Source organism: Aedes albopictus, chromosome 2 (genome assembly GCF_035046485.1).
Source record: "Aedes albopictus strain Foshan chromosome 2, AalbF5, whole genome shotgun sequence".
Taxonomy (NCBI): Eukaryota; Metazoa; Arthropoda; class Insecta; order Diptera; family Culicidae; genus Aedes; species Aedes albopictus.
In genome coordinates this window covers 380,884,991-380,909,208 of record NC_085137.1, presented here as the reverse complement: position 1 = coordinate 380,909,208, position 24,218 = coordinate 380,884,991, and the positions used below count along the sequence as shown (strand labels likewise).

At 37.0% G+C, this 24,218-nt stretch overlaps 1 protein-coding gene across 5 annotated transcripts in view; it reads left to right on the top strand.

The window, feature by feature from the left end:
* The window catches only part of LOC109415821 (cyclic nucleotide-gated cation channel alpha-3), a 571,815-nt gene that overhangs the window by 128,237 nt on the left and 419,360 nt on the right, over positions 1 to 24,218 (top strand). For all 5 annotated transcript variants that reach the window (XM_062853068.1, XM_062853069.1, XM_062853067.1 and 2 more), the window contains exon 2: positions 17,749 to 18,458. The gene's annotated coding sequence lies outside the window, so the exon portion shown is untranslated. The remainder of the gene's footprint in view (positions 1 to 17,748; positions 18,459 to 24,218) is intronic.

Sequence of the window (24,218 nt, the reverse complement as noted above, 5' to 3'; positions counted from 1 at the left end):
CGTCACACCCCCAAGCTAAGATCGCTTCTGACCCCACCGTCAGCTACGAGGTTTTTCCCGGAGGTGTGGAAACCGGAAGAGGGCCAGCGTCCGTCAATCGCGCCCTAGGCATAGGTAGCAGGCACCCCGTTCATTCCAAATTGCGCCAACCGTCGAATGGTTCATCGGCGGCGCAGCGTCGGCCGCCCCGTCGTCAAACACACAGACCGGAGGTTTTCTGCAGCAGCGTCCATCTCGACACCCCTCGACGCGCGATCCCCAGCGGCGAGTTCATGCTCGATGAGTGACCGCCGTGGGTAGATCATCGGAAGCAGTCCTCCTAGCGTACGCAACGAAGAGTAAATGGTCAAACCGTGAGTAGAAATCATGCATGATTAGAATAAGTCCATGCGCATGGCTCATTTTCCCGCTATCGAAGCTATATGAAGTAGATAGCGTAATTTTTCGAATCACGTGGCCCACCGTAGTACCCGCTTTTGCGCCGGTAGCCACACTCTGAGCACGCACACACACGCACACCTTCCCGGATGAACCGCACTTGCACGTAAGAGTACTCGTCACGACGACAGGTTAGGAAGAAAGTAGGTAGAGGGAAAGCAAAAGGCAGGCCTAGGCTAGAGAAGAGAAGAGAGTCCATGGAGAGAGAATAAAAATGTTAAATGAATGTTTTGTGTCTATGCCGTTCTAATGTATTGAGTGTGGGAATACTTTTAGGCGTTGCGGGTGGATAAAACTACCCTGATGATAGAGGACAGTCGTCAATAAAGTTCCGTGAAGGTTTAGCATGTTAATATCGGTCGTTGTTTAATTTATTTTCTGTTATTTATTTTACTGGGGCGGTTCCCCGAAATAACCGAGATAACTCTCTAATTTTCTGTTGGATAGTTCGAGGGTTGGTTAAGTCAGCCAGTGATGAAAACGTAGCGATCTTACTATATTATTACCGTCTCGTTTCCTCGTCTTGAAGAAATAAAATCCTTTTCCTTTTTCCTTGAATTGTCTTCCGAAGTCTGACGTCAGCCGACTCGTTTGTATCTTTGATCGGGAGTAATTAGACCCATTCCCTGGGGGTCTCAACGGCCGGGCAATCCATAAACTGGTAGGTGGTCTCCGAAAGGAGTGGCGCATAAGCCACCTTACTTCAGCCCTGTCGTCCTCCTTAGTCACGGTTAGTCGACGACTAAGGGGCTTTATTTTTAAGTCAAAAAAGATTTTTCTCAAAATAACCATGTAAAATGGTTAATGTGATTTTACCACCATCCACGTGGTGCACATCTTTCAAAAAAAATCACTTCACTTCACTTCACGACCACCATCTCAGGTAGCAAAATTTAATAAAACGTTATTTTTGACCATTTTGGGTGTTCAGTGTTAACGCCCTGACCGTACCAGATTGAGTGTAAATGGGATTTGGCAATAGTCGGTACCCACGACCACCCCCTCAGGTAGCAAAATTTAATAAAACGTTATTTTTGACCATTTTGGGTGTTCAGTGTTAACGCCCTGACCGTACCAGATTGAGTGTAAATGGGATTTGGCAATAGTCGGTACCCACGACCACCCCCTCAGGTAGCAAAATTTAATAAAACGTTATTTTTGACCATTTTGGGTGTTCAGTGTTAACGCCCTGACCGTACCAGATTGAGTGTAAATGGGATTTGGCAATAGTCGGTACCCACGACCACCCCCTCAGGTAGCAAAAAATAATAAAACGTCATCTGAGAGCATTTTGGGCAATTCAAATTGACAAAAAAATTTGATCAGCCCTGTCGTCCTCCTTAGTCACGGTTAGTCGACGACTAAGGGGCTTTATTTTTAAGTCAAAAAAGATTTTTCTCAAAATAACCATGTAAAATGGTTAATGTGATTTTACCACCATCCACGTGGTGCACATCTTTCAAAAAAAATCACTTCACTTCACTTCACGACCACCATCTCAGGTAGCAAAATTTAATAAAACGTTATTTTTGACCATTTTGGGTGTTCAGTGTTAACGCCCTGACCGTACCAGATTGAGTGTAAATGGGATTTGGCAATAGTCGGTACCCACGACCACCCCCTCAGGTAGCAAAATTTAATAAAACGTTATTTTTGACCATTTTGGGTGTTCAGTGTTAACGCCCTGACCGTACCAGATTGAGTGTAAATGGGATTTGGCAATAGTCGGTACCCACGACCACCCCCTCAGGTAGCAAAAAATAATAAAACGTCATCTGAGAGCATTTTGGGCAATTCAAATTGACAAAAAAATTTGATCAGCCCTGTCGTCCTCCTTAGTCACGGTTAGTCGACGACTAAGGGGCTTTATTTTTAAGTCAAAAAAGATTTTTCTCAAAATAACCATGTAAAATGGTTAATGTGATTTTACCACCATCCACGTGGTGCACATCTTTCAAAAAAAAATCACTTCACTTCACTGAACTGAACTGAAACATAAGTATATTATATATAGTAAAATCACACCCTGCGTACTCCCCATACATGCTCATGTTACGTTTGCGATACTGTCGCTTGATTGGATATATTTCTCTTTATCTTATAACATGTATTGCATACATTTTGGCGTTTTAAATTCACCGAGAAAATTGTCTACTCAGTGACTGAGTTGGTCTTACTCTGAAATCACCACTGAGTAGAATTTTTTCTCGGTGTTTGTTTCTTCGTGGTCGTAATTTCCAATCAGAAAAAATGTGCACATTTGCATTGTTCCAGTTTATACAAGTCCGTGACAAATAAAAAAAAAACAGTTGGAAACTGCAGCACACACTTATTCTTGGGTAATACGCACCAGTTAAGGAAGATGCGTCCAAATGCATATAAAAGGGCATTAATTTATTCTTTATTGCATTTATTGCAAAAACTTGCATTCTAAGCGATCTCAAACAAAACTTCAGCCTTAATATAGCTCAGCTTTGGAAAATGACGTTTTTTGTGAAGACCACCATTACGGCTTCGTATATGTATGCGGGCAGTATGCACCCATGCTCGGGGTAAAATGCACCACAACATTGGGCAAAATGCACTGTTGAGTTTATAAATCTTTTCCCTTTTTAGAGAAAATGCATGTTTTCTGAGGTTTTAAGACGAATAATAGCTCAATTTCGTTTGCGATTACTTACAAAGCAATCATAGATATTATTACAGCTTGTTTTCTATATGTGCGTTTTGCCCCATCACATGGAGTGCATATTGCCACAACCAAGAGTAAAAAATAAAATTGTTTAAAATATATAATTCACGTACATTACTGTTTAAGTTTTTCTTCTTACGCTTAGTATTACCCTCAATTAACTTAATAAATACAACAGCTTAAGGTATTTGGTCTGTTTTCACCATCAAATCGTCCGACAAACGATCGGGAAAATTACAGTATGCGGCAGGAAAAAATGCGAAAGTGTTTTTCAACTTCAAACCTCATTTTCGTCCATTTTACATTAACCAATCTATGTTTCAACGTTCCATGATCTATAATAGGCTAGTTTTCTGAAAAGTTAATTAAAAAAAATCCCATTTTGGTCACTAACCTTTACAGGGCGGCGTCTGAAGATGAAGACAACCAGAATTTTCAAACCGCAGAAAATCACACAGGTCGCTAAGTTTCGCATCTGATAAAACAAAATTTTTGATTTTCTCTACAATATCATCAAATATATGTACTTATTTCATCAGGTATGTGAAACTACATGGCTCTGGATCAGTGTGGTCTGGTTGTTCATCGAATTTGAGCTAATTTTGTTACTGTTATAGTAATTTTGTTTAATGACCATTGGGCGCGCAGTTTATTGATATCCGCTTATTAGGCCTACATTATCACATGTTAAACATCAAATATGTTTATTTTTATTTTTCAGTGCTAGAATATAGACATTGACTGATACACTTTCATGAAAAAATAGTCATATATATCCCATATTTAGCGTGTAATAGTGCCTTGAACTTTTCGCATTTTTTCCTGCCGCACCCTGTACATCAGAAACCTGCTTTTTGATTTTATTCATTTTTCTCACTAATTTACGTAACGCATATATGTAAAATTTTCCAGGTGCTCTTTTATAAGGGCGTTCTATTAGACTGACAAGGTTTCAAAGCTCCAAAACCGATAATTCCTGAAAAATCAAGGAGGTGCGTTTGCCTCGACAGTGCATATTACCCCAGATGCCCCCAAGCACAGTGCAACATATTTCTTGATCATTTATTCAAGAAATGTTACACTAATTGACAATAATTGGGCAGTGTCAAAGTTCGTAATATTTATTCGGGTAAATAGTACGCAAATTTGGGCTGTTTTGGATAAAGTTGTGGCTTTGCCCGCATGTGCCTAAAACAATTTTGGCATTCGATTTGAATAGGTCGAATCTGCACAGAAATAACAGCACCTTTTCAGCGCCAGAATTATTTAAGAAATACTACCAATTACCAAAGTTAATGGCTTAAATTTCTACTCTCGATTCTGAACTGCTTGGCCAAAGTTTTGGAAGGTCTACTACATGACTTGGTGTACCCAGTAGTTCAACCTGCGATATCGAAATTTCAGCATGGATTCGTGAAAAAACGCTCGACCATATCGAACTTAATGGCATTCACCAGCAGCGCTACCAACACCATCGAGAAGCGGCATCAAGTTGATACTATTTATGTTGACTTCTCCAAGGCTTTTGACAAGGTTCCACACGATCTCGCCGTCGCAAAGCTGAGCAAACTAGGGCTTCCTTCATGGATAGTCACCTGGATTGATTCGTATTTATCCTCCAGAAAGACCTTTGTCAAGATCCGCAATACCAGATCCGACGTTTTTGATATTCCTTCGGGTGTACCACAAGGAAGCCTCTTAGGGCATCTAATTTTCATTCTATTTATAAATGACGTGTGTGACCATTTGTGTTCCTGCAAGCTGTTGTATGCTGATGACCTAAAAATTTATCGCATAGTCAAATCAGTGCTGGATTGCTGTGCTCTTCAGTCTGATATTGACAGATTGACATCGTGGTGTCGAATGAATGGAATGCAGGCAAATCCATCAAAATGCAAAGTCATCACCTACACCCGAAAGCATGAACCGATACGGATTGAGTACTCGATGGACTCTGCGATGCTGCAGAGAGTTTACTCCATTAAGGACCTTGGAATAACTCTAGATAACAAACTGAAGTTTAATAAGCACATTTCCAAGACCATTGCCAAGGCCAATTCAATGCTTGGATTCTTGCGCCGTAATACCGCTGATTTCGATGACATCTACGCCCTAAAAGCATTGTATTGTTCGCTGGTTCGCAGCGGCCTTGAATATGGAGTTCAAATCTGGGCCCCGTATCGCGGTGTTCACGAACTACGAATCGAAAATGTTCAGAAACGGTTCGTCCGATTTGCATTACGCCGACTGCCCTGGATTGATGCCCGAAACCTACCACCGTATGAACACAGGTGCGCTCTAATTGGACTGCAGACTCTAACGGAACGACAAACTTTCCTGCGGAGAATGTTTATTTTTGACATGCTGACCAACCGCATCGACTGTAGCTGCTTGCTCCAAAGAATCAGTTTCCGTGCACCCAACCGACAACTCCGCGTTGCTAGCCTTTTGTGGATTCCCGGACATAGAACTGATTATGGACGTAATAATCCTCTGGACAGGTCTTGTGAATTATTTAATACTGTTTATGACGAATTTGATTTTAATGTTAGTAGAATAGAGTTTAAAAATAGGATTAAGTATCGGTCTGTGTAGTTTTTCTAACTAAAGACGGCAAATAAATAAATAAATAAATATATTTACATAAAATGCCAAATTCCGGAAAAAAAATCCATAATTTGTTGTAAAGAGAAATCATGCATGAAATTCCATGGGTTCTTCTACGATTTGAATATTGTCGCATAATCTGAATCTTCACCTAGAAATTATTTGAAATAAAAAAATCAATCATTTTTTTCAAAGTTTGATAGTTTTTTTTTGTTTAGACGAGTTGACATTCTATCGATGAACTGTCATTCTATCCACGAAAATTAAAACTGTTTCATTCATTTGACTATCGAAACAGTGTGCGAATGAAATGATTTATGCTCATAAAAATAAATATTTGTTCTTTCGATTAAGCTGTAGGCAATAGCAATATTTTTTATCTTTAAATAACCCAATTATCAAAGAACTTGTAAATTAATTTTTACAAGTTTACAAACGAACTCCCAAAAGAACTTACAAATAATTTGCCGCAGGTAATTTAAATTGAATTCCCAACCAATGAAATTGCCAAAGAAATTTTCAAAAGATTTTATCTCAAAAAGTAAATTAAAACGAATGTACAAATAAATTGCTTGGGTAAATTTCTAATGAGTTTTAGAAAAAAAAAAACGAACAATAACTCTTACAAGTTTTGATAGAAATTCCATATTTATTTGCCGAAGCATATCGCTAACAAATTTCCAAATAGATTGCAATAGAAAATTTCATAGGTAGTTTTCTTTTAAATTGTCGCAGAAATTATCGAAAGAATTTTCGTTTAAATATCCTTGCACGCAATGAAATTGACAATGGAATGATTAAATGGATTGCCAACAGAAACATTTTAGAAATTTTTGTGAAAAATTCATAAGGCATATCCGAATAAATTGGATAAGCAAATTTCTACCGAATTTCCAACGAATTTCGGATTCGGATTCGGATTTCTGCAAGGATACATCAACGAACGTAATTTTTTTCTCTAAGAATTATGACGATTTTTTAACAATTTATTTATGAATTGCATCAAGTAATCCTTTATGAATTCTTTCAAAGATTGCTTTATCATTTTCTTTGAAAAAAGCTTTCTTGAATAATAATTTGTCTTCAAGAATGTTTCAAGTAATTCATGAATGGGTGCCATTCAATATTTCTCTAAACACTCTTTCATGTATTCTTACAGTGCTGTCTCCGAGGATGTTTTCAAGAGTACTTCAGAGTACTTCAAAACATTCTTGCAAAGACTTCAAAGTTCTTTTAGAATTCCCTAAATAATTTTTCCACGGATGTAAATCATTTCTCCATTGATTTATCCAAGAAATTATCTTGGCATTTCCTCAGGTATTCATTACTTATCTTGGCGTTCCTTTGAAGATTTCTTAAGAATTTTTCCAAAGATTCTTTTGGAAATTTCTCCAAGGATTCCTTCAAAAATTACTGCAACGCTTTTTTCTAAAAAATCTGCAAGGGCTCTTCAAGGGGTTTCTCTAAAGTTTTATTAAGAGATTCATCCTAGAAATCCTCCAAGAAATTTCAAAAGAATCCATTGGATAATAATTTTTAAAAAATCTACCAAGGGTCCGTAAAGAAGTTCCTCTAAGAAAATTCTGAGAGGAACTTCTGTTGGAATTCTTTCCAAAAATCCTTCTGGATTTCTTCCAACGAATTCTTTAGAATTCATCTATTCTACGAGTTTCCCCAAGGATTCCTTCAGGAATTTTTGCTAGCATTCCTCTAAGAACTCTTCTAAAAATTTCTATTGTGACTTTTGATCAAACTTCTTAGAAATTCTTTCGAAAAAACACTTATTCTCATTCCGAAAAAAAAACATTCAAAGTTACCTTCAAGCATCTCAGTCAAGCATTTCTCCAGGATTTATTATTGATTCCTCCAGAAGTTCCTCTGAAATTTCGTCCAAAAAAATCTTCGAGGATTCCTGGTAGGGTCAACGTGTCTAAGTAATCCTACAACCCCAAATTCATCCTATTCGAAAACAAAGCGATTATCGCGCCGATTGATTACGTAATTTTTGTTATCATTCGTGCTCATTCGACAAACTATTATTATTACGGTTTTGACCTGACATGTGTTCAGATCTTAATTTTCATAACTGCGGCCCCTGAATTTCAGTTACTACCTGAGGCTAAGTCCACAACTATGTTTGGTCCTGTAATTAGGATACCAGGGACGTTTTCACAATGCTCATGAATTTTACTTCCATATCGATACTGAATTTCGTAAAATTCAATTTAAATTCCAACACATTTTTCTTTTAATTTTGGGGCCATCTGTGTGCCATATTTCAAAAAACTCTTGATAAACACGAAGGGGCCCCACATACCTATTAAAAGTTCTGCGAAGTGATGAACTTATAGGAATCTTTCGCTATTTAAAGAACTTTATTCAAACTAGTGTTAAAAAACCTTCCTTGATTTGGAGGCCCCCTGAAATCGGGGGCCCGGTGCAGATCGCACCCATCGCACCCTCCATGCTGCGCCACTGCCCCCCTCCCCACTCCGTAACGCTTTTTTGTATGAAAATCCGAAAATGTTTGTGAAGACCGTAACGCTCGGACATACTCCCCTCTCCCTCTATAGCGTTACGTAGTTTGTGAATGGCGCCTAAGCAAGAAATCTTCTAAAGGTTCCTCCTACTATAACTTCAAAAAGCATCCCTGCCAGAAAATTTCTTTGAAAATTTCTCGAACGGTTCTTCCAGAATTTTTTTTAAATTTTCACAGAAATTATCCTTGGCTTTTACAGGAGTTTCTAAAAAAAATCTCAAAAGACAAATGTTGAAACTGGTCCACGGGTTACCCCAGGAAGTTATTCCGAAATTACTGTATAAGTACATGCTTGTATTCTTTCGAGTATCTCTTAAAACATTGCTGAAGGAATGCTTCCTGAAAACTCTTTTAGAAATTTCAATAGAAATTCATTGCCGCAATTTTGGAAGAATTTTGTTCACAAAGATTCACACATTGTTTGAGAAATTCATCTAGGGGTTTCTTTTAGAAATTCAGTTTGTTTTCAGGCACTTTATCAGAAATTATCACATTTTTTTATAGGTAGGTTGCATCAGGTATTACTCCATATATTCAGAGATTTTCACGGGCATTTGCGTGGAAATTCTTCTAGAAAATTTCCAAGAGTTTCTTCTGCAAGTTCACCCAAGGGTTTACGCAGGTGTCCCTCTAGGCATTGCTTTGGATTTATGCAGACCTTCCTTCAGGGTTTTTTTTTGTTCAAAGATTCTATCAACAATTCCTGCAGAAAAAAACTTCAGAATTCAGCATTTTATGGAATTTATCATAAATTTTTTCTATAAATACAGGGGATAGACAAAATGATCGGGACAGGCAAAATTTTCACTTTTCAAAAAATGTTCAAGTGGCTGTAACTTTTCGAAAAGTGCATCAAATGTTCTCAAGTTTTTACTGTAAGTTGATTATCTAGCTGTGTATCAGTGGTCAAAATTTGGAGCGGATTGGACTATTCTGCATGAAGTAATAAATATTCTAAAAAAGGTGATAATTATCCGATAGCTAACTTTGAGCTGTTATATCTCCGGAATCATTGAACCGAATGCAATGAAATTAACTTAAATTTTTTAACACGGATGAAAATTAAAACGATTAGATTATTTTTCTAATATAACACCAAATTATCCAAAACTTCAATATCGTTTCAAAATTGAAGGTACTAATTATAGTTCATTTAAATTCCCTTTAAATGACTCGGATATAAATATGTTTTGAAGAAATCTAACAACATAGCCGGCAATAAATTGAAAAAAAGTAATGGAATGCATATTAAAAATAGACCAATTTACTAAAAAAACATAAAATAAATTAAATCGCTATAACTGTTTCTCTTATTAAAACTTTCAAGTATAGTAAAACGTTTTCCAAAGCTCATCATATAAGTCATAAATGGTCAAAACTTCATTGCATTTGGTTCATTGATTCCGGAGATATAACAGCTCAAAGTTAGCTATCGAATAATTATACCTTTTTCTAGAAGCTAGTTGATCTATTGACAGTAAAAATTTGAGAATATTTTATGCACTTTTCGAAAAGTAACAGCTACTTGAACATTTTTTGAAAAGCTCAAAATTTGCCTGTCCCGATCATTTTGTCTATCCCCTGTACATGCAGAGGATTCTCCAGTTCTTCCAGGTATTTTTCCAAAGAGTCCAAATTCATTTTATTGATGCCTTCAGCGGTTCTCTAAGAATCCCTCAAGAATTTTAAAAATGTTTCTGCAGGATTTCTTTAGAAAATTGCTCCAGGAGGTATGGTCTAGGACCATTTGGGCAGGGGGACCTATTTTGAGCACTTGCTGCTATAACTCAGCCAATTTTAAACCGGTTTTCTTGATTTTTGGAACACGATCAGACACTTACAGTATCTAGCTATGTTCCAAAATTCAAGTCAATCGGTTCAAAATTGACTGAGTTATAGCAGCAAGTACTCAAAATAGGTACCCCTGCCCAAATGGTCGCAGACCCTAGTTTAGGTATTTTTGTATAAAATTCTTTAAGAAAATGTATATGAATCTGTTCTGAGAACTCCTTCAGAGGTATCTACAGAATTCCTCCAGAAAATCCAGAAATCCAAGGATTCTTCAGAAATTTATTGAATTGTATTTTCCTACGATGTCCGCAGTTATTTTAAGAGAGATTCCTGCAGCATTTCCCTGCGGATTTTTTCAGAAACCTGAGGTTTCTCTAGCATTTTTCCTTGCTGATTTCTTTCATAAATTTTCATTGATTTTTTTTTCTCAGAAAATAAAAGAGGTATCCTGTTTCTTCCAATATTCTTCTAGATTAGCTTAAGAAATAGCTGCATGAATTTTTTGTCCAGAAATTCCTCCAAAATATTTAAAAAATTTCTCTTAGGGATTTCAGAAGGTATCTTCAGGAGTTTTTATGGGATTTCTAGAGACAATTCTACAGGGACTGCTTAAAAATTCCTTGATTTTCAAATAATTCTTCAGCAATTTTTGTGATGTTTCTGGAAGAACTTCTGAATAATCACTAGAGGAATGTCTGAATAAATTCTCAAGGGATCTCTAAAGACGTCCCAGAAAATTTTTCTTATAGAACCACTAGAGCAATTTCCAGAAAAAAATCATTTTAAGTATTTTTTGCAGAAATCACTGAGGATATCTTGGAGAAACCCTGGGAAGAATTTCTGAAGCAATCCCTTTAGGATTTGTAAAGAAGTTTTTAGAAGAACTTCTGAAGTACTTTTTGGAAGAACTTTTGAAACAATCTCTTGCTGAAATTGCTGAAGAAATCTCTGAAATTCTGAAGAAGTCTCTGGAGATAAAAATATCTTTCCAAAGGAATTTCAAAAGGAAAGCCAGCAGAAATTTCTGAAAGTAATTCTGAGCAGTTCCGTGAACTCTCCTCTGAAGTGTCAGTACGTATTAGTAACTTCAGCGAAACTCCACATTCGGGGCAAGAGTAGTGAAGAAATCTTCAGTGGAATCCCTGCAGAAACCATAACAAATGCTTTTGAATCATTCTCCGGAAGAGCATTTGAAGAAATCCCAGGTAAATTCTTAATTATATTTATAGGAAAATTCCTGGAGAAATCATTTATTGAAATTGTTGGAGAATTTCCTGAAAGTACAGTGTCGTTTTGGTTTTATCACTAGTCGTTTTAATCACTACTCGCCCAAATTCACGGTTTTCTGTTCGATTATATCACGATTTTCATTTCGTTTTTATCACACTTGTTTTAAAACATTCCGAAATCAATATAAAATCAATACAGCATTGTCCAGTCCACCAAAATAGTTAAAAAGTATAAGCTACGACTTATATATTTTGCAGCTAAACGATTTTGGATAAAAAAAAATTACATTTATGTCTCGTTTCGCTAAATTCACGGTTTCGTTTTTATCACGGTAAAATTTTTTTTTGACCGTGATAAAACCGAAAAACCACTGTATTCCTGAAGAAATCTGTGAGCGAGTTTCAAAAAAAAAAAAAAATCAAATACCTGAAGAAACTGCATTGTGAAGCATCTGCAAATATCTCTAGAAAAAACTCTTGAGCTATTTATAAAGGAATTTCTGTTTAAATTCCTAGCAAATATTTTTTTTTGAAAAAATATGTAGAAATATTTGTGCAGAGATCATAAGAGTTATCCTTAAAGAAAATGCCTTAAAGAAAAGTCTGAGGTAATGCAATATCTGGAGGGAATCCTGAAGGAATCTCTGTATGAACTCCTGCAGGAATCTCTTATCGTACAGATTCCTGGTAAAATCTATGGAGGATTTTTCAAAGAAAACCATGGGAAATTTTTCTAGAGGAGTTTTTGGGAAATTTCTAGAGGATCCTCTAACGACAACTCCGAAGGAATTTCTAAGGGAAATTCTGAAGCGATAAAAGGAAGATGATCTAAAGTACTTTCAAAAGAAATCTTTGAAAGATTTTCCGAATGTAATTCTTGGTGGATTTTTATAGAAATCCACGGAGTAATATCGGAAGGACTCCGGGGAAGATTTATTTCTGGTAGCCTGCAGATAACTTTGGAGAAAATTCTAAAGAAAACTAAGATTTTTTGAAGGAATCAATGCGGAAGGACAACATTTCGAAAAAAAAATGGCACAGGTAACTTTTCTTATATCTTCAGCCGTACACAATTTCGTTAAAAAATCACATAAGCTGTCACTAATGACAGTATAATAGACTCTATCGCCTTCCAAAATATTAAAGCTCCTTTTTCCTTCACGACAAGGTATTGGAGCATAAACAAAATTTTAAATATCATGAAGGAAGTTTTTTTTTGTATGCGCAACAATATCGAAAAAAATCAATGAAATGATACTTTTATACTTAAAAATGGAAGAAAAATTCCAAATTCCCAATTCCGTAAAAGAGTTTCTTCACACCTTCTCTGGGGCGCTAAAGCTTTGATTATTACTAAAGGCAATTTTACACATGAAAAACCACATAAAGTGATTTTTTATATTCGGGAGAGTGGATGAAAAATATTTGATATCACAGTAGTTTTTACAGATATAAAAGTGTAAAACCATACAGGTTATTCAGAGTACATTTTAATATCATAAATGAGACTTTTTTACGCGTCTATAAGTGTAAAAAATGCAATATTGACAAAGTTAATTTTGCTGATATTTGAAAGGACGTAAATCATCTAAAACCACATAGGCAATTCTCCAATATTAGACAGAGCGCAAGAAAAAAAAATCCAATTTCACAAAAGTTCATACAACTATTTGAGAGCAAAACAATAAAAAAAACATTTTTTCTTACATACCTAAACCAGGGCAGCGAACTTTTACGCAAGGGAGTGGTTTTGGGGGTTAACCCGTCATATTACCCAAGTTCCATATAGTAGGTGCCCCTCTGCATTTTATTGAAAATACGAAACAAATCCTCTTTTGCCGCCTTTTCTGAGCACTAAAATTTTCAAAATCACTAAGGCGATTTTCTCAAAAGCTGTTTTAGAAATTATAAATACACAAACGATAGACTGTCATTTCAATGTGAGCTTAATAATCAAAAAAGTTAGCTCTTATTATAGTAAACATTCTAACGAAGCAAATAATACCAACTTTGTTGATGTTGTTGTACAAGTAAATTATATGATTAAAATGTGAAGCTGCACAAACTGGTCAAAAAATGTAGCATAATGGAAAAGAAAAAAAAACGCGTAAAAAAATATTCAATTTCCAAACACAATGAAAGTTACTGTATCGATAAGAAAAGATATTTATAGATTGGTAAAAGAAATTTTCACTGGAATATTTGATCAAGAACCATCATTACAAATCTTCTTAATGAAAACAATTTTATTTGAAATTTCTCAACAACACGGGTAGCAACAAACGTTAAGCAAACGAATGTCTTAATTACTGCTTATTGCATTTGTTTTTATGATATGACAAACTTTGTCATCGGAAGGGTCGAATGAGCCAAAACAATAAAATAGTTCAAACTGAATGCGTTCAGAAAAGATAAGAAACTGTATGGTAGTTCTGATGTTCCTTCTTAGACCTTAAAAAATAAGAAATTTTATGTCAGAAAAAAATGTTGTGCAAACGTCTTTATTGATTTTTTCCAGGATGAACGCATTTCCTAGACAACTTATTATGAAAGCGAATATAATAAAAAGTAAGACAATTACTGGTATTTTGTGATACATTATGTTGAAATCATTACAAAAACACCAATGCAAATTGGGCGAATGAAGTTCATTGTTGGAGAAATCGACTGTTCTTCAAAATATCATGTCAATTGGAAGGACATAAAAAATAGGAGCACAATTTGTTGCATTCTGAAAGAATATGGCGAAAATCATTAGAATAGTTTATTTTATTCAATAAATAAAAAGTATTTATAATTTCTTAAACAGTCTATACATAAGGTGACGAAGGGTTTTATCAGCAAGTTTGTTCTCTTCATCATGGGGCGTATTTGTCGGTCAGATTGCCTGAAATTTGGGCATGTAACTCAGCTTGGTTTGGAAGGATTCGAGGTCATCTTTGCGTTCAACAGGTTTCAAAAAACCCTAAGACGAAGAAAATAAAACTGCCGAAAATACGTAAGTTCCCCAAGTTGTTTTTTCTTATTTGCGAGGGCGCTCATACTCAAATCTATATAATTTGCCGCCATAATACCATATCAGCACCCAAGCCGCCCATCGTACTCTCGGTATTCCAAGGATCTTTGAACCAAGCGAATCAGTAGCGCACACTAATTTCGCCGTGCTTTTTCGGCATTCTCAGAGTGCAACGAGCTCGTGGTTCATCTTTCGCCGCCACACACCGTTCTCCTGCATGCCGCCAAAGATCGTCCTTAGCACTTGTTGCGCAAAGATCCCAAGTGGTTGCAGGACCTCCTCGTCCTCGAGCATGGTCCAAGTCTCATGTCTGTATAGCTCCACTAATATTATTAGCACCGTTTATGGTACATTTGGTGCATGTTTGTTGAACGCAGTTTCTTCCAAAGACATTCGTAGGAACGACTTCCACTGATGATGCGCCTTCGTATATTGTTCGACTGTTGTCAGCCGTTAGCAAAGAACCGAGGTATACCACTTCCGCCCTATACCCAATATTATTATCAAAAAAATATTTTAATAATTGCTATATTGTTAAGATATTGTATCGCTTTATATATTTCCTGTCAGCATACTATACACTTAAAATAGTAATTATTGTGTTTAGCAACATTTCTATCGGATTTGCAATCGCTGGCGCCCTTATCAACTGTGTTGTGTAGCAGCGCCCACCCCACCATTAAACGACTAAGAAGCTCGAATTTTACGACGACAGGGCTGCCTTACTTTAAACCCGACAAACTCGCAGGCTGGCGTGTTACACCCTTATGAAATCACGGAAAAAATTTGGTGGGAATTCTTGAAAAAATTATAAAAGACATCATTGATACAAAATAAAGAGGATTTGCTACAGCGATTCTGGGAGGAATTCCAGAAAATTTTCCTTCAGTAATAGCAAGAAATGAAGAAATTCCCGATGGCATCTCAGGTGGATTCCCCGAAGGAATCTGTGACGGGATTTCTGAAGAAATTAAGGGAAGAATTCCTGTAGAATCCCCGAAGGAATCCCAAGAAGTATTCCTGAATGAATCTCAGAAGAGATTCCTGAAGTTATCCCACAGAAAGTTTGTGGAATTCCTCACGGTAATAATTCCTAAAGGAACCTCGGGAAGAGTTCCTGAAGTAATCTATCGTGAACTCCGGGAGGAATCCCAGGTGGAATTTCCGAAGGAATTTCTGAAGGGATCCTTGATGGAATTCTTGAAAAAATCCTTGAAGTAATCTCAAGAAAAATTCCTGAAGAAATTCCAGGAGTAATTTCTGAAGGAATCCACTGAATTATTTCTCCAATCAATGCCAAAAGGAACCCCAGGTGAAATTCCTGAAGAAATACCTAAAGGAATTCCCGATCGAATGACTGATGGAACCCCAAAAGAAATTTCTGAAGGATTTCAAGTTCCTAAAGTTATCCCAAGACGCAATCGTGAAGGTATCTCTGCAGGAATTCCTGAAGGAATCGTTGGAAGAATCCTGAAAATAATTCCTGAAAGAATCTGTGGAGGAATTTCTGCAGAAATCCGTGGAGCAATCCATAAATGAATTCCTCGAATTTCTCAATAAATCCCAAATGAATTCCCGAAAGAATCCCAGGTGGAATTTCCATAATAAAAACTAGAAGAAATTTCTGATGGAATACTAGACAGAATTCCAGAAGGAATCCTTGAAGTTATCAAAAGAAAAATTTCTGAAGAAATTCCAGGAGGAACATCTGAAAGATTCCTTGAAGGATTACTCCAATCAATTCCAGATGAAATTCCACATGACATTACTGAAAAAATACTTGGAGCAATTCTCGATGGATTTCTGAAGGATTTTAGAATGAACTGCTGAAGGAATCCCGGGAGAATTTCCTAATATTCGTCAAAAAAGCGTTCTTGAAGGAATCCCTGCAGATACAGAAATTCCTGAATACTTGGAGGAGTCTCGGGAGTAACTCCCGTAAGAACCTGTGGAGGAACTCCTGAAGAAATCCGTGAAGAATTCCTCGAAGAATCCGTGGAGGAATTTCTGAAGGAATTCCTGGAAGAATTTCTGAAGGTATCCCAAACGGAATTCCTGAAAGTACCCCAGGTGGAATTCCCGAAGAAATCCTAAGAGGAATCCTGAATGGAATATCAGAGGAAATTCCGGAAGTTATCCCAAGAGTTTGTGAAGGAATCTTGCAGAGATAGCGTCAAGGAATCCAGGGAGAAATATCAAAAGAAATCCGGAAGGAATTCTTGAAGACATTTTTGAAAGAATCCCAGGAGGAATTTGGGACGAAATTCCATGAAAAATTCCGGAAGGAATCATTGGTGGAATCCTTGAAGGAATTATAGGTTGAATTCCCGAATTGTGCAGTAATATCTTGAATCTCAACCACGGATAAGTGAAGCTGTACTACCGAGAATTCTAGCATCACTTCCGTGCATCGTTATCTCACCATCACGCACACTGTCTCTCACTTTCCCATACACTAACCTCTTGCGGGAGAAATCCGTGTTGAGAGCAAACTTCCATCTCTGGAACTCATCCTCGCAGTCACCCACCGCCGCGCCAACGGGTGTTGTGTATCGAAATGATTTGTCAACGCAAAACTCCTCAGCATTCGCCTCACACACTGTTACCTACGCTCAGTCAGTTGGGCTGGTTATGGTCGGTTGGTCGGTTGATACTCTCGTCTCGAAGTCAGTCCGTCCCCCCACAATCAAAGGGGCACACTCGCCAAGGTGGTCGTCTATCGAAGTGAACTTTTAGAAAAACCATTTGTTAAACTCTTATCTCGTGCTTCTCTGCCCTCACTGCAGCGGCACCGCACCGTATATTGGAGATCTTCCGCGCGCACGTGTTCCCGTTGCGTTGTTGTACGACTATGGGGACGCACGGTACGCTACCTAGCCTCCGTCGTACTACGGTTGTGTGCCCGCCCCTCGCCGAACCTCTCGGAAAAGTCGTTTATTTGATTTAAGCGTGAAACTTCTGATTCGTTCTTTGCGTTCCAGCGGTCGGTCGGTCGGTCGTGCAGTCCGTTGACTGCAAACCGTACAAGTGAGAAAGTTCAATTTTTCTTGACGATTTGTGAAAATTTGTAAACTACTCTGCACCGACGACGATGACTCCGAGAGATCTTATCTGTGCGTTGGGGACGGGGGTTCCTAGGGGTGAATGTGGGGACATTTCCCAGAAGAAATAGTTGCAAAGTTTCGCTGGCTTTCTACCATTCCTCTGGCGGCCCCGTACTGCCCTGACGAGGTGAAAACGGGGAAAGAAGCTGCAGAAGATGGTGGTGGTGCTAGATGTTGGCTGAGATTGGATGGTTCGGAAGCTTTCCGATGGTTTGAAGATTGTTTGACGTGCGAGCTTATTGGCTGTGAGTGAGACGAGTTTCAAGATGTGTACGGAGAATCCAACTTGAGTGCAATTCAATAACGCTATAAATCTTTAAATCTATTTTCAGTGCCACCAGGTGACCAGATGGAATGACACAGATACAATGAACAGTGAAGGATAGAAGTGAGGATTTATTGCAAATAGATATCGGTGACAGATTTGTTGGAATTCCGAAGATTTAATGCCAATCGAATTGGCAGGAATTGCTGTGGCCGTTACGTAACGTACTTTAACCAGCAAGCAAGAAGATTCAGTGCGGGGAAATGTGCAGCGGTGAAGAAAGCAAGTGAAAGCAAAAAAAAAGTGAACACATTGTGCTATGGAGAATGGAGAAATGAAGCCAGGAGTGTCAGCCCCAAGGAGCGAAAGCGGTGGCTAAATCAAACGAAGAAAGTGCCAAGTCGCGAGCGAGTGTGACACAGTGCTAAAAAATTCATTCCAATTTGGTGAACTGATAATTAAAAGAAAATTAACGAGTGCTGCGCTGTGTGCAGAGCAGCGAAGAAGAAAGCGTCGCGAAGAAAAAGTGAAGGAAAATAATTTCGAGGAAGAAATAGCGGGCTTTGTGCATGAAAATAGCGAAATCCCGAGTCGGTTGAGCACGAATTGCGTTTGGTTTGTTCTCCTATGTATTGCGGTGGTGTCTCTGAGGTTGTAGCTGTTGCTGCTGTGTCAGTTTTGACTCTCGACGGTGTAAAATACTTGGAAAATGTGCAGTTTCCTCTTATGCAACGCTGGTGAAGCCATTGTACATAGGAGAAGAGACTTTTTCGAGAGGTAAGTTGCGGACGGTTTTTGTTTTCTTCTATTTTGGCTGCAGACCGTTTAGTGAATCCTTTATGCTGGAGCGTGAGATGGGCGAGTAACGGAACCAATGGATGGTTGTGGCAAAATGGAAGCGGGACAACATTGTTTCTAAATTGAATTTCAAGGCACACCATTATTGCCAGTACAAAGGATCTTTAGTTTTACGCTTCTGTGTGACTCTGACCTGGAAATTATAAATTTTTGTACCAAGTGGACCTGGATGAATTTAATTTGAACGCAATTCAAAGCCATTCATTTTTAGTTTAGTTGGAGTTTATTGAATTACAAAGAAAGTAAATTCGCTCTTCCTTGCCACGTTTTCAGATTTCCCAAACATCGTGTCATTCGACATCGAAATATCGTTGATTAATATTAATTAAATAGGGTACTGGTTCCCTTATTAAGCATGTGGCTCCCATTTTCATCCTACGAAAATCAAAGGATTGAAGCCCTACCCGAGCAGAAGGGAATAGCAACAGCATAAGGAGCTGTGTTATTTGGGCAAAATAACTGAATAATAAAATCGATTATTTTCAAGTTATTACCATAACATATTGTGTTATAAACTTGTCTGTCATAAGCAGCAAAATAACAAATTCCATAACAAAAAAATGTTCCTGGAAAACCATTTCAATAACTTGTTTTGTTAGTTTCAATAACAACTTAATAACAGTGAATTTGTAAATATTTCCATAACCAATTTTGATATCAATATGTTATTGATAGTAATCGGAGAGCAGAATTTGCTATGATATCAAACTCGTATTTAGTAACGAGTTATAATACTTAGGCCGATGCAAATATTATTCTTTTATGTCCGAGACCTCTCATCAGGTACGAGGGGGGACAAAAATAAATAAGGAACACACAAAAAAAAATAATAAAAATTTCAAAATTATAAACACTATCGAAATAGTTATTTATGTAACGAGTTGCGAAAAGTTTATTTCTTCAGCACGAGTCGTACATTTATCCAACGAGGCTTACTGACTCTGACGTAAGAAATATTTTCAAATGATCGAAGAATACTATATTCAGCTTTTAATTCTTTCTAAGAGATTTGAAGTCGCAAGATAATCGAACTTTAGTATTGGGTTTCTCATAGATGTTTAGACAACTGTGATAATTTGAGAATCCACTGAATCTTCATTTCTCAGCGTAATTTCACACTAATCAAACTTGTTTTGTTTACCTGTTGTGCATCCGACGCCCCTGTCATGAACTCAACCGAACTTGTGTATGCCAGCCGCTGCGAAGTCGTGTGCGAAATTCGACTGTGATGATAATGAATTTCGGCCGAGTCTAAATGGGTGCAAATGTCGCAATAATTTCTATATTATCAAATATGACGAGCTTCGATATAAACCTGTAATCCATATACTGTTCTACTTTAATTGTTTTCGGAGCACGGTTTTGAAATCAACACGTGTATTTGAAAAAGTTTGATCGTTGATAGCAATTTGTTACTTTTGTTTTGTTTTTTTTTTAGCGTAGAAACTGAAGAATTTTTAGAATGCTCAACAGTTTGCAGAAAATTTTTGGGATATTGCAAATATTGTACAGATTATTACAACTTTTCTGGAAATTTTGTTTTAATTTCTCCGATTTTCCCTGGATTCTGGAATTATGTCGAATATTCCTCCTGGATTCTATAAGGATTCTGCCAAAAAATTTGCTATTATTTCTCTTGAACTTCCTCTGATGATTCCTACAGGACTTTCACTAGAAATGTTTGCAATATTTTTTTCTAAAATTCCTCTATTTATTTCTCTAAGGATTCTGTCAAAAACTCCTTTTGTGCTTGTCAAGTGACTTTGTCATAAAATTCTTCCAGAAATTCGTCGACAGATTTGATCTTAACTTTTCCATAAATTACTTCAAAAATATTCCAGAAATTTCTCCGAGAGTTCTTCGACGGAATCTTTCATGGATTTTCAAAGACTCCTCTGGAAATTCCTCCAGAATCCTGCATAGAATCCCTTCAAGGATTTCTTCAGAATCTCCTGTGATCAAAAGTCCTGAAGTTCATCTTAAAATTTCTCAGAGAATTTCTTTGAGGATTTCATCAGGAGTTTTTCAGAATGTTTCTCCAGGTGCTTTCCAAAAGATTTTGCCAAAAATTCTAAAAATTACTCAGATGAATTGCTTTCGGAATTTCTAAGAAAATTGTACCAGGAGTTCTCTTGAAGACATCTCCAAGAATTCTTAAAAGAAGTCGTTCAGAAATTTCCTTTTAACCTGAATACAAAAATGGATCAACACAAAGGGACAGGTCATAATCGTCGAATTGTTGCTGTGATTTCAAAATTTGTTACTGTTGTATTATTGCTGAAAAGTTGATCAATAGTACAACAAAACATGTTATTTAAATGTAGGTAATTTAGTTAATGTATATCAATAGCTTGATTATAACAAAATGAGATTGTCCAACAAAATTTGTTATAGAAAAGCTATGCCTTGATAATTTAATTATAACAAAAAAAGATATAAAAACAGGTTATGTGATTTCGTATTTATTAACTTGGTATTCTCATCTGCTCGGGTAGCCAACCACATATCGTAAATCATTGTGTGGAAAAAATCGTATATTTCCATATATTGAATCAGAATTGTATAATAATGTGTATATTTGTTGACAATGATTGCGTAAAATCGCATTTCATGCCAAATTAAATTTCAATTGCGATTTTGTTTCATATAGTCGTCTCCGATCATAAAAGGTGCGAGATACTATCGGTAGGATCGCACAGAATCGGAGAGAATCGTGAAAAAAAACATACATTCTTAGTGTCAAGCTGCAAGTTCGCTAGCATCGTATATATGATTTCTTGATGATCGTATATGAATCTGCTAAATCGAGCTTGCTACCTAAAGGTATGGTGAAAATCGGTAAAATCGTATACAACTATAACAATGTTGTATACTGATCGTTTGCATCACACTTGCGTCGTATACGAAGTGAATGAAATCGTAGAAATCGTATATTCATTTTTATAGTCGCATATGATTGTTACTGCACTTTTAATAGTCGAATCTTAATCTCGGAAATCGTTAATGGTTTCGTTTACATATTTGTATGATGGAGAAAAAGAAAAAAATGGTATTCATCACAAATTTGTATTTTTGTTGTTGTTGACACATTCCAACCATGGTAGCAATAATTTCAACCAAATATATAGGTTTTCATACTAGCAGATGACTTACAATAAGTGATGTATAGTTCCAACAACGATGTGAATTCCGGGCCTCTTGCACGGCTCCACTTTTGGTGCCACTCAATGCACAACATCAACGCTACCACCACACGTCCCGCACCGTATCATGCTAATTTTTATTCTTTTCATGCCATTCACTTCGAACTCTCTATTTTCAACTTGGCAATATAGCCAATAGAGATAACGCGCACTTCTCAATCAAAGGACCTAAGTTCGATTCCCACTGAACACCAATTGTTTTTTTTTATTTGAAAACCTTGAGTCGTATATTGGTACTCTCAATCGTAATAAGATCATGCATAATCGTATATTTAGACGGATGAAATCGGCGAAATCGTAGTAATTTTTCGATAAATCGTAAATTATGTTAGATGGAATCGCAGTAATCGTATATATGTTTCGATATGGCTTCCACTCTAGTATGTTTATGCCTGTTTCGTGCATTGAATACGATTTCTTTGGTGCTATATATGTGTGACTATTTCAGTTGCAATTTCGATATAGCAACCAAATTGATGGCTGGGGCGTTGTTTGTTTTGTTTCTTATTTTTGTATTTTTTGTTAGGAGTGAGCACTAGAGTGGGTCATCGTTTACATGGAAAAATTAAAAATTCAATGCTATCCCATCAAATCAAAGCTTTTTTGATCCCATTTCAGGGCCCAAATAAGTGTGCAAAATTTAGGCACGATCGGTTGTGTCTACGTTTTGCGCATCGCGTTTGAAGTTTGTATGGGGTTTTACATGGGAAAACACACTATTTTGCATTTCTCTCATAACAAGCTCAAATTTTTCTAAAACCATGTAACCGATAAAGTGAAAACATAGCATAGGGTGTCCTGAAAAACTTTGTCGAAGACCGCGAAGTGATCTGATGCTTATGAAAAAAGTTATAGCGTTGGCATTGCTTGGCGAAACAGCATGATTTTTTTGCTATTGTTATTCCTTTACATGTTAAAACATAAACACATGCATGCGGTTCGTTGGTTATAACTATTTTCACAAGCATTGGATCGCTTTGCGGTCTTCAACAAAGTTTTTCAGGACACCCTAGGCTATCATTTTACAGTATTGATTAAAAAGTTTTAGACCAACTTTTTCAACTTATGACAAAAATGCAAAAAGTATGTTTTCCCTTACACAATCCCATTCAAATTTCAATTGCAATGCGCAAAGTGTAGACGCAACCGATCGTGCTCAAATTTTGCACAGATACACAGGACCCGAAACGGAACCAAAAAAGCTTGGATCTGAGAAAACGGTTCTGATGACCCACACTAGTGAGCACGCATGAAAACAAAAAAGAACGGAATCAATCGGTGCCGTAATCGCTTGTTTTCGAATAGGATGAATATGGGAGCGTGAGATACCCCATCTGTTTCTAGTAGTGCTTGTTCAATTCAATTCATATAGTAATTCTTCCAGGAATCATGCATCATGCCCGAACAGCACACATGTCAGGGAAAAAAAAACTGTTATATTTTTGTTTGATGATTAGGACTGTTATGCATTCATATGTGACAAATATCAAATTCTTGCTCCAGTCAACTTTTTAGATTCCATGTAGGTTCAATATAAACTATGAAAAAAATCAGCGCCATCGGTAAAACTATAATTCAGATAAAACATCCCATAGGTAGCCCCTAGTCTCCTAAATTCAAATAGATCAACGTTTCTCGCAGAAACGTCACTTATGAATCATTCTTTCGACGATCGCAAAACGATTAGATGTTTGTGAAAAAAAGTTATTGGGGAGCGTCCATAAATGGCGTAGCATTTTTGGTCAATTTTTTTCCCCTCCTCGTCCTTCGTAAAATATTTTCCCATACCTAATACATAGTTCGTGACATAATCACAGACCCCCGCCCCACTCTCTTATATCATTATCAATGAGTGATCCGACTAACGACTCATTGTTTTGTTTTATTAGCAGCACTGATGCTTCTGCCTTGGCTGCTGCTATTCTGAGGTGATGCCTTTCGCCACCACATGAGAAGAATTCTGAAATTTCTGGTAGAATTTTTCTCAGGCAATTTATGCTAGAAATTCTCAAGGCATCGTTTGAGAAATCCAATAAAGAATTCCTGGAGAAATTTTTATATGAGTTTCTGGTGATACTCCAAATAAAATTTAAAAGAATCCTTGAAAAAAAAAAACTCTGGAAGAATTCCTTGGAGAATCCTCTGAATCAATCTAATAAAAACTGCTTGGAGAATCCCATTAGACATTTGCGGAGGAGTTCTCATTGGCATAGCTAACATTTTCTAATTTTCTCACTCATTCTCTTGATAAACACGAGAAAGCGCGGGATGAAACAGGAGGCCGTGCCCCTCTTCCATCCTTCTTTTTCTCGTGTTTGTTGAGAAAATTACACGCAAAGCTAGTTAGGGAATTCCAAGCGGATTTCTCCAAAAAATTCTAAATGAATGCCTCCAGGAATACCTGATGTGTTCCTGTAGGAGATTCTCGCTGATTGCTGAGGAAATACCTTCAAGGGTTTCTTCTGGAATTTCTCCT